Source organism: Mandrillus leucophaeus, unplaced genomic scaffold (genome assembly GCF_000951045.1).
Source record: "Mandrillus leucophaeus isolate KB7577 unplaced genomic scaffold, Mleu.le_1.0 Scaffold937, whole genome shotgun sequence".
Classification (NCBI taxonomy): Eukaryota; Metazoa; Chordata; class Mammalia; order Primates; family Cercopithecidae; genus Mandrillus; species Mandrillus leucophaeus.
This window is the reverse complement of record NW_012110219.1, coordinates 1,011,541-1,020,404: the sequence shown is the minus strand read 5'-3', so window position 1 is coordinate 1,020,404 and position 8,864 is coordinate 1,011,541. Positions and strand designations below refer to the sequence as shown.

Below are 8,864 nucleotides of genomic sequence, written 5' to 3'. Positions count from 1 at the left end.
TTTTTTTTTTTTTTTTTTTTTTTCTCACACACTCCATGTCCCAGACAACAAATTACCAAGTATTCCCTGAACATATACAGAGTCTTCACACCTCAATAGCTTTGTCTCAACTCTTCAGTAATGCCATCTCATCAACCCCAAATCTAAGTCATCTGTCAAGGTGTCGTTCTGATATCATGTCAAGACTTCATCATAAAGTCACACCAGACTGCCATATATGACAGTAATTTCTCCCTCCTCTAATGTTCCATCATACCCAGTGACTCATTTAAGTACTCACCACACTCTAATATGCATTAAAATTATTTATGCAGAATTCTTAAAATTTAAAGTATTCTTTAAGCAGAACCCTCTTTTGATTTATCATTTGTTTCCCTTTTAACACTGTTTCACTCACTGATTGTTAATTCAGTGAATAATTGTCTCACTGACACAGAAAAGGGCAACATTTAAGTGAACTTCAAAGGGAACTATCACTCACTGATTTCATTTTATTTTTATTTTATTTTATTTATTTAATTATTTTGAGACAGAATCTCTCTCTGTCACCCAGGCTGGAGTGCACTGGCACAATCTCAGCTCACTGCAACCTCCACCTCCTGGGTTCAAGCAATTCTACTGCCTCAGCCTCCCAAGTATCTAGGACTACAGGTGTGCACCACCATGCCCAGTTAATTTTTGTGTTTTTAATAGAGATGAGGTTTTACCATGTTGGCCAGGCTGGTCTCGAACTCCTGACCTCAAGTGATCTGCCCACTTTGGTGTCCCAAAGTGCTGGGCTTACAGGCGTGAGCCACCATGCCCGGCCGCTGATTTCATGTTAATAAATGTAAGTGTTTCTTTGCTGAATATAAAGTGTAACTCTTATAATATATTTAGATTGCATTTAGAAATCATCATGCATCAGATTCAGAATGGTGAAACAGTTAGGAGCCACAATGTAATTGCCAAAACAATAACATAGTTTAATTCTTTATCCTTACTCTTAAAAGACCATTGAAAGAGATACAATCATAATGACCTAAGTAATGGAGTAATGTATTTAGATTTTTATCTGATCTTGGCAAGTGCAATATTTCATTCATTAATGTATTTAGGGAAAAACCCTATATTGTTAAAGTTGTACATTATTTTCCTATGGAAGAAGGCCTAGTACAAAAATGAGGAACAGAATATTTTTCAAAAAAGTGGTGTTTCCCTGCCTTTTCCTACCCCTGCTGACCAATTTGCTCCACAAATACCTATTTTGAAATGTGTGTGGTTTGGTCCTAATAAGGTTACCTTCTCATTAACCAAAATGACTCCAAAAGGCATGGGGAGGAATAAAGAACAATGCAATCATAACAGAATTTCGGAAATTAAGATTTCTAGCAATCTTGGCCAACAAATGCTAAATTTGTTATCTAATACAAACAGAAGTATGGTAATGGTACATAAATAGACTAATAAAATGGAAGCATTAGCCCAGAAATAAACCCTAGTATACATACAATTTTAAGATATGTGTAAAATCCTCAGCTCAGTAGGCAGATCTATTATTTATTAAATAATACTAGGATAAATAGTTGACTATAGGAAACAACACTATTTACTTTTAAGATACCAACATAAATATTTTGTTTTAAAGAGATAAATAGTTAAAAAACATAAATATGACTGATTGTCATATTGTAGATATTTGAGCAACAGATTGGAAGAGAAAACTATAAAAATCTAAATACATTAAAATAAATTTGGTTTCTTAAAAATTTCAAGTTCACTTTGAATCTTAGAGAATGTCATTGTGCAAATTACAAAGATAAAGACAAATAGAGTGACTTGGTCTGTGATGCAAAGAAAGCATGATAATAAAACCTACAGAAGGATGACCTTTTAAAATATATACTTAAGGTTAAAATGCCCTTCTACTTAATAATATTTTTTAAAAACCAAATAAACTGAAAGGAAATGTGAGAGATTTTTCTTATAACTGCTATAGCCAAGACTTAGACTTGGGAATGGCATAGAAAGAATATTGTTAGAACAATTAAAATAGGGGGAAAGGCAAAAAGATGTTTCTCTGTTCTAGGAAGAGGATCTTGATCATACTACGTTCTGGTGTTTTTGACATTTTCTCAGGATTATGAGACAGGATAATTATATTCGTTTGCCAGTAAAGTTAGTTGAGGCTTGCAGAAATTTAATTACTTGCTCAAGAACTCTTTAAACCTCAATCCTAGGTTTGGACCCTTTCACTGTGATTGCAGGTGCTGGGCCTCAGAAAACAATACCCCACAATGAAAGCTTCAGAAGCAGCCTGAGACACAAAAGCTTTCCTATGACCTTGTCCTGTCCTTCTGTGTCTCAGTCCCTTTCTCCCCCAGGGCTAGCCACAGAAACTAGAATCCCTCTTCCTCAAGGCAGGTCATAGAAACTAGAACCCCTTTTCCCCAAAGCTAGTCATAAAACCTAAAAATATGACTCTTTAATTTCCCTCTGCCTTTCTGTGTAAAAACTGGCTATAAATAAATTATTTGACCCGTATTTTTTTTACTGTAGGTCAAAAGACCTACATTCCAGAAAGGGTCTGCCCCTTACCCAGAAAGAAAAAATGCATGCTCGGAGAGGCCAAGAAGAATCTAGACAGTCCTTGCTGGATTTTCCCACTAGTCTATTGGCATTGGATCATCTTTTTTGTCCAATCAAATTTCAATACAGTTGTCTATACTTTGTTGAACCTAAGCATAAAAATCAATAATTTCCTCTGCTCCCGTGCATGCACGTTAAGTACATTTGTATGTCTTTTCTCCAATTAATCTGCCCTTTGTAATCTGATTTTTCAGTGAACCTTCAGAGAGCCAAGCCTTTGGCCCCAACACAGGAAAATATTATTTCCAGTATACCAACAACTCTGCATGGCTTAAGTAATCCACAGAAAAATAAACTATAGCAAGTTTATAAAATAGAAAATAAACTACAAATATGATTACAAAATGCTATACCAGTATTTATAATTGGTGTTTTGGTGCATTCAAAACAAGAAAAAGTCCAGTTCCCAGCAGGCATCTCTTCCAGGGAAATGAGCTGAATCAAATCAGATGAAGCATATGTCTTAGTGGTGATAAGGTCTCCTTTTTTTTTTTTTTGAAATCTAATTCAGTGTTTGTGTATGTGTGTGTGTGTGCGTGTGCGCACGTGCACGTGGGTGTGTGTGTTTCCATACTGAAAATGTGATTACAAATTGAACAAATTATATAAAAGTCAATGACCCAACAAATTTCATTTTCTCTCTTTAAAGATTGTATTACACAGAAAATTACATTAAATCCTACATAAGATAAGCATACTTAATAAATTTTTTAAATGAAAAGCAATATTTTGGCAGAGTCATGCAAGAAATTCTATGTAGCAAATGGTAAAATGAGAAGATACAAGCTTATATTCATTGCTTAGCAACAATCTAGGATGAATGCCCAGGAAATAATTGCTAACTATCAGAGGCAGGTAAAATTTAGAGGGGATAAAATATATCTTTGTTGAAACTTCTGAAGAAAATAATGCTTTGTTGCTGAGCTTAGATCACTTTTGGACAGTGTAGAGGGGCCTGTCTTTATTTCGTAATCTGTTCCTTCTTCGAGCCCTAATTATTTCAACTGATGTTAAGGAAATCAAAACATTTCACCTTGTGGGAGCCATAAGTTCTTGGCCCCCTAAGGTTTGCTAAAAATCACTGACATGAGGTAGATTGATTAATAGGAGAAAAGGCACACAAATTTATTTAACCTGCATACACAGGAGCCTTCAGAATGATAACCCAATGTCCCAAAGAGTTACAGAAACTTATATACCATCCTGAGGCCACAGTAAAGAATGCAGACTCAGAGCATGACCAGAAACAGGTAAATCAGACTTAAAGGTAAGACAGGTTAAGAGAAAGAGAAAGAAAGAAGCTTGACTAGCAAAGGTGGCCTTGTTATGTAGATGGAGCTTCCCTCAGAGAGAATACATGGTACATGTTTCTTTTCAGATCTGTTAAAGGTGTCTGACTCTAAGGGAGGCAGAGCAAGATGGACAAATAGAATCTTCCAGTGATCACCCTCTCTGCAGAATCACCAAATTGAATGACTATCCACACAAAAAAGCACTTTCATAGGAACCAAAAATCAGATGAGGTACCAGCTCAGCTGCAATGGGATAGAACACCATAAGGGCTTCTGGGATTCCCAATTCCAGACCTTGGCTCCTGGATGGCATTTCTGGACCTTCTCAAGGCCTGTGGGAAGCCCCCGCTACCCTGAAGGGAGAGTCCCAAGCCTGGGAGCACTCACCACAAGCTAAGTAAAGAACCCTTGGGACTTGAGTAAATGGTCGTAGCCAAGCAGTACTCACCATGGGATGGGGATGGTGGTAGCCCTGGGGAGAGACTCCTCTGCTTTAGGAAACGGGAGGCAAAAATGGGAAGGAATTTGTCTTGCAGCTCAGCCACAGTACAATAGAGCACCAGGTAGATACCTAGGGCTCCCAACTCCAGGACCTGGCTCCTGGGTGACATCTCTGGACCTGCCCAGGTCCAGGGTGAACTAGCTGCCCTGAGGGGAAGTACACAAGCATGGCTGGATTTTCCAGTTGCTGACTGTAGAGCCCTTGGGCCTTGAGTGAACATAAATGGTAGCCAGGCAGTGGTGACTGTGGGCCTTGGGTGAGACCCAGTGCTGTGCTGGTTTTTAGTATGAACCAATGCAGTCCCAGTGCTGGTGGCCACAGGAGTGATTGTGTCACCCCTCCCCCAGCTCCAGGAAGCTCAGCACAGAGAGAGACTCTGTTTGTTTGGGATAAAGTAAGGGAAGAAAACAAGAGAGTTTGTCTGCTAATCCAGGGAATTTTCCTGGATCTTAATTAACAACACCAAAGCAATACCTCTATAAGACTGCAAGAGCCACAGTATCACTGTGCTTGGGGTGCTCACTAATGCAGATACTGCTGCAGTGACTAAAGACTTAGGTCACACCAAAGTCCCTTTGAATACCTGGAAAGCTTTCCCAAAACTACAAAGAATACAAAGATACCTAATTCTTCAATGCCCAGACACCAAAGAACATCCACAAGCCTCAAGACTATCCAGGAAAACACATCCTCACCAAATGAATAAAGAAAGCACCAGTGACCAAGCCCAGAGAGACAGAGATATGCGACCTTTCACAAGAACAAATGAAAATATCTGCTTTGAGGAAGTTCAACAAAATTAAAGACAACACAGAGAAGGAATTCGGAATTATATCAGATAAATTAAACAAAAAGATTGAAATATAAAAAGAATCAAGCAGAATTCTTTGAGAAATGAAATTGACATACTGAAGATTGCATCAGCGTCTCTTAACAGCAGAATTGATTAAGCAGAAGGAAGAATTAGTGAGCTTAAAGACAGGCTATTTAAAACAACAGAGTCAGAGGAGACAAAAGAATAAAGAAGAATAAAGCATGCCTACAAGAGCTAGAAAACAGCCTAAAACGGGAAACTCTAAGAGGTATTGGCCTTAAAGAGAAGGTAAAGAGAGAGATGGGGGTAGAAAGTTTATTCCAGGGGATAACAAAGGATTTCTCAAACCTAGAGAAAGATATCAATATCCAAGTATAAGGTTATAGAACACTAAGTAGATTTAACCCAAAGAAGACTACAGCAAGGCATTTAAAAAACATTTAATTAAACATAATAAAAAGTCCAGAAATATGGCCAGTGAATTCTGGACATCGGTGCCAAGCTAATCTAATGGAATAAAGAAGAGTTGTTTTAAAAGGTATTATAACAATTGAATAACCAAATGGAAAAATGTACCTGGATGCCAATCTTACATTACATAAATTTATTCGAAATGGATCTTAGGCCTCAATATAAAAGCAAAAATTATAAAATTATAAAACTTACAGGATAAAATATTTCAATCCTTGCTGTAGGGAAAGATTTCTTAGAATACGAAAAGAAAGATAAATTGTATTTTATCAAATATAAAAAAGAACTTTTCCTAAAAGTCAAGAAATGAAAGACAAGTCATAAACCTAGAGAAAATACTAACAATACATTTACCTGAACAAAGAGCTTGTATCTGGAATACATAAAGAATGATTCCACTTGATACTAAAATGACTACTAAATATTGCGCAACATTCATGGTTAAATATTTCAGTAAAAGATATTCAATAAGCTCATGAATAAGTTCCCAACACTTTTACTCCTCAGCAAGATACAAATAAAATCCACAATTCAGATACCAATTCACGCCTTCTATAATGTCTGCAATTAAAAAGTGTCACAAAACCAAAAGCCGGCATGGATATGGAGCAACTGGTGCTTCATATACTGATATTAGGATTGAAAAATGGTACAGGGACTTCGAAAAACATTTTGGCAGTCTCTCAATAAGTTAAACACACACCACCATATGATCCAGACCTTCTACTTCCAGCCCTTCTATTTACTCCAGAGAAATGAAAGCTTATGTTCATACAAAGACTTCTAAAAACTATGTTCACGGCCACTTTCTGTACAACAGTAAAAATGTGGAAAGAACCGAAATGTCCATCATTTGGTAAATGAGTAAACAATATGTGGTATAACTATAACTATACAATAGAATTCAGATTCAACAATGAAAAGGAACTGATTTTCTCATACACACAAAAGCATGCACCCACTTCAAATACATTTTTCCAAGTGAAGGAAGCAAATTGGACTACATATTTGTATCTATCAATTTACATGAAATTGCCATATATAAATTACCATTTAAACTTATGTCTACAGATACAAAATAAAGATCATAAATATATCAAAACAACCTTTAGTAATATGCCATCATGAGACTATTTCTTTGACTTTTATTAATTACGAATATGGCATGTGCTCTGTGTAAAACTTCCAAAACAAGGAAATGAATATTTCTTTGCAAAATAACCATAATTAGCCATCAAATGTATATATTACCAAATGCAAACATATACATATATTTACATACATAACATTTATAAATCTAGGCACATATTTGGAAGTTTATAATTTGTCCTTTTTACTGATAATGTAACTTGAAGATATTTCTCAGAAATATGTATAAATTTACCTGAAATAGTATAAAAGTTGTACAGAAGTCACAATATGGACACACTATAATTTATCTCACAACTGTTTTGTCTTTTATGCATTGATACTCTTTTGCATGTATTTAAGTTAGTTGTGTCAAATACAGTCCTAGAAGTAGAATTAACATGCAAAAGGCATGCAAATTTTAAAACTTTGCTGGATCATCAAATTTATTTCCAGAAAGAGAGTAACATTTTAAACTCCTTTCATACTCTGATACTAGGGTAAAAATATAAAATTTATCTTAATCATATTTAATATATTTATCAATCTTTTATATTTTTTGTATCTATTTTTGATTCTTTTTCCTAATATCGTTTGTTAACTAGGCTATAATTTTATTATTTGAAATACCAAAATTATTACACTTTAAGCATACATATATGTATATTTTGTTTTTACTCTCACTTATGTACTATACATTGTTTCTGTATTGATTCAGATTTGAGCTATCTTATATAACGTATATAAACTACTTTGCCAAAGCTGAATGTTATTAAATATTACATAATTATTGTAGATACAAGCTTTTTGCCATAGTTAATACAAATGTCACTTGATTTTCTTTATGGAAGATTTCGGGTGCTCTTATATAATTTCTCATCCAGGTCAACATTATCATCATCACCATTTATAAGGAAAAGGGTTAGTATTTTAATATTTTGCTCAGAACTATGCTTATATTTTTAACATTTTTAAATAATTTGTTCAAATCTGTATTATAATAAGAAAGAAACCTGGATTTCTTTGTCTTTTGTTATTTTTATGCTAGCTTTTCCTTTGCTTAATTTTGTTTTTACTGTCAGTGAAATCATTTTATTTATATGAATTAGTTTATATAAATAATTTTAATTAAAAATAGCTATAAAGTTTTGAAATACTTTAGCATACTATATATTTGACATATACATGAAATATGAAGAATATTCATGAAGTGAACAAATGTCTCTCTACCAATATTGCAAGAGAAATAAGGACATGTTACCAACAGGTGAACAATAACTTAAATGATGACAAACCTTTTGTTACAAACCAGGTGGTATTTGGTGGAAAGATGTCCTCGTCCTTGTCGACTTTGAGAAGTGCCTTCTCAATAGCATCCATGGAGACCTACCACCAGGGAAAATGGAGCTGAATCTTCCCAAAGAGAAAAGAAAACAAATTGTCAACACAGGATTCTATATTAACAAGACCATCCTTTGAAACTGAGAATAAGACATATGCACGTAGACAGACCTCAGGCAATTCGTCTCTGAACAATCTGTGATTTATTTGCTCCCAGAAGCTCTACAGGCTGTAGGAAATGACCCGTGAAAACCCAAACTTTGAAAATGCGTGAAAGGCAAGATGCGCCTTCTGCTGGTGACAATAGGTAATGACAGTAGGTTGTAATTTCGGCCTAGAAATTTATGTAGCATCACAACTGTTTCATTGAATTGGATACAAGAGGGTCACTAAGATTGGCTCAGAATTCTGGGATGGGCCATCAATCTCATCTTCTGAAGGAGAGGTTGTCAAAAAATGTGTAGAAATGTTTTTAATTAGCCTCAGATAAAAATCCAATAGAATAACTTAAATTGAATAAAAAATTTCAACAAACACGAAAGTGGTGACAAAAGAGGAAACAAATTAAAAGAGAAGAGAAAAAGCATAAAATGAAGGGGAAGATGGTCAACTTAAAAAAAAAAACTATTAATAATGACTTTACATTGTATAAGGCCTAAACATTCCATTAAAATTTAGTAGAGATTTA

General features: G+C 34.9%; 1 long non-coding RNA gene across 1 annotated transcript in view; it reads right to left on the bottom strand.

Annotated features, from left to right (window-relative positions):
* LOC105532153 overlaps positions 1 to 8,248 on the bottom strand; it is an 11,762-nt gene extending 3,514 nt beyond the window's left edge. The window contains exon 1 of the long non-coding RNA XR_001004924.1: positions 8,131 to 8,248. This is a non-coding gene — a long non-coding RNA (uncharacterized LOC105532153). The remainder of the gene's footprint in view (positions 1 to 8,130) is intronic.
* Between the last annotated feature and the right edge of the window lie 616 nt (positions 8,249 to 8,864).